This window comes from Centruroides sculpturatus, unplaced genomic scaffold (assembly GCF_000671375.1).
Source record: "Centruroides sculpturatus isolate CEXI.00-Female unplaced genomic scaffold, Cexi_2.0 scaffold129, whole genome shotgun sequence".
In the NCBI taxonomy this organism is placed as follows: Eukaryota; Metazoa; Arthropoda; class Arachnida; order Scorpiones; family Buthidae; genus Centruroides; species Centruroides sculpturatus.
The window spans coordinates 54,710-57,602 of record NW_019384478.1 but is presented as its reverse complement, the minus strand read 5'-3'; positions in this window follow the sequence as shown (position 1 = coordinate 57,602).

Below are 2,893 nucleotides of genomic sequence, written 5' to 3'. Positions count from 1 at the left end.
AACAAGAGTAGATTACTCTTGTACTCTAAATAATACTTGTTTGTACAGCACTCAACAGCTGTAATGTAAAAATAGACAATACAGTGTAGGCTATTTGATTTAATAAGAATCTTAATTAGCTTTAATAAAATGAATTCCTTCATAAATGTTAATAAAGTAATACTATATAATAATTGATTGCTAGTGATATGATTTATTATCGATCTAAATTCTTTTACTTGGCTACAGCACATTTACTATGCTTAAAAATCCCACTTAAAACCAATATAAACATAGGATGATACAGCCAGTGTAGCACAACGATTGACAGCAGCGCCTCTTGCGGCAACCTCCAATATAGGGACAGAAAATAAGCTCGATTTCGACACTATATTTTCTAGCCACTGTACTCTACCCGAAAGCGCGCGATCAAATGTACAACAAAATGGCAGCACGCGCGGCCTAAAAGTGCGCGCGGCTAACGCCCGCATTAACGCGCGTTCTAACCAAAATCTATCACACGCGCGTTTGACGCACGCTTGGCCAGAAGCGTGCGTTTGAGTGTGTATATCTATGCGGAACTCTTGGTTCTTTAAAACGCGCGTTACCAAAGCGCGCGTTTCAAAACGTTTAATGTGTACACAGCCTAAACCATGGTCACAGCCACTCCATGTAGTATATTTTAGCTCGTTGAGTGAACTCACCTGGATGTGTCAGTAATTTAAAATTTGTTCAGAATATCTCATATCATCTTCATATAGTATTATTCAAAATCTTTAATTGATTTTATAAATGTGAGGCTCTGGACAGGTCCAAACCCTCACTAAAATTCGCGGAAAATAATTGTTTTAGAGAAAAAATATTTAGTAGTTAGAAATAGATTTTTATTATATGAAAACGCGACGCTAACTTTAAAACAATAGAAGAATGTAAGTCCGTCGACCATTTCCGGATTGGAGATCGAATTAAACTTCGATTTTGACCTCTCCCGCGCCCCGAAAGGTTTCGAATTGTCATCAGGTGACGACGGGAGACCAATCGGAAAGGGGAATCTAAGAGAAAACAGATAAAACCCCGGAAATTCGAGGACGCGACGGCTTCTTCTCCCGAAAGTTCCAAGTGACGGATCTGTTGTTGTGTGTGTGTGTCTCGCACCCATCTTCGTCTCCATCTCCCGACCTCGGATCGACATCGTTCCATCAACGGAAGTCGACCGCATCGTCCCGGAGTCATCGAGACGTGATGGAATTGTTCATTCTCGAACAAGGGACACTCCTTCAAAATGGGACTATCGTGGAACCACAGGAGAAGAAGACCCAGCGACCGCAGCCGACGTAGAACTTCCAAGATCGCAGTAATCTTGTAAGCTTCTTTCGTGTTTAATAAACGGTTGTGTTGTTTGTAAACGAAGCATCTATCTCTGACTCAACTGCTTCCACATGTCGTTGATTGTTACCGCTCGGCAATCCAAACGGCAAGGGAGACGATGACGATACATATCACATATTATCGTTCGCCGAGTTTTTTTTTATTTCTCCCCCCTCGGCCCCCACATAAATAAATAGATTTTCCCAATAAAAATATAGTTTTCAAATTAAGAAATAACGATTCATGCAAAAATGTCAAGTAATCACATTTAATAGGATAATTGTCAACATTTATAATTGTAAAATAAATTATAAAAGAGTAAATCATTCTTTCGTAGAGTGATGTATGTGCTGTTGTGGAGCCCTAATATTTTAAGAGTTTTGTATAATATGTATGTGGTATGATACCTGACATTTCTGGGTCATGCTTGAATATTAGGGTCAAATTTGATGTCAGATATTGTCGAATAAATGTAAAAATGTTTATGTTACTTGTTACAATAGCAATTGTAGTTGCAAACAGACGAATAGTGAACAGTAAACATATATGTACTGTACAGTATGCATATTTGGAATTAACATGTATACATAACTCACGCACACAATATAGTGGTACAGTATGTAGCACGGAATCCGATTTTATTACTTCAATTATTATGATAACATTTATTTGTATTTAAAAATAATAACATAAATATTCTCTATTATTAAAGGTTTATTTTAACAAATATATTTTTAATTTTTTCTGTACTAAAGCCAGGTCCCTTCGAATTACGGGCCGTAGACATTTGTCTTATTTGACTATTGGTTAATCCGTACTGGATGGTAGGGTCGTTTGGATCGGATAAAAAAAATTTAAAAATGATGTCCTCCAGAGCCGTAACTAGGCAGGTGCAACAGGTGTATTCGCACAGGGCCCACTTGGAAGGGGGCCCAAACTGCTGTTCACAAGAAATTATAGTTTTAAATCTTGAATTTTTCCTCCTTTTTATTGGCGATTACATTTTGCCTTATTTAGACCCTAGATGTCTGCTCACCAGTGTTCCCAACCGTGGCGACTTTTAGAGGGACGTAGTGAGATAGCGGAGACAGCAGACAAATCAGCCAAAAGTACCGACTTTTGAAATTTTGTTTATTTATTTTTTGAGAAATTTAAATTTATGTTTATAGTTTTCAAATTTATAGATATTTCTCTACTTTATAGAGCTCTCTGGCGACGACTAATATTATTACGATATATAAAACTGTATTTCTAGATTTTTCTACAGTGTGCAGAGCTAGAAATCTGTAAAGATAACATTTTGTAATAAAAATAAATCTGCCCGGGGATTTTTTTAATTGCTAAATAGATAACGTGGTAACTCTCGAATAAAATCTTAGTCTCGAGGTTGTAAAAGGCGTGCAGAAATTCTGACATAACTTTTTGCTTTATATTAGTACCCATATGTGTTGTATACCTCAACGGCGGTAAGCGAACTATGCGGCCTCGAAGGGGCCCCCGAGGTCTTTAATATGATACTGGAAAAAGGCTAATTTTTGCTTTCTCT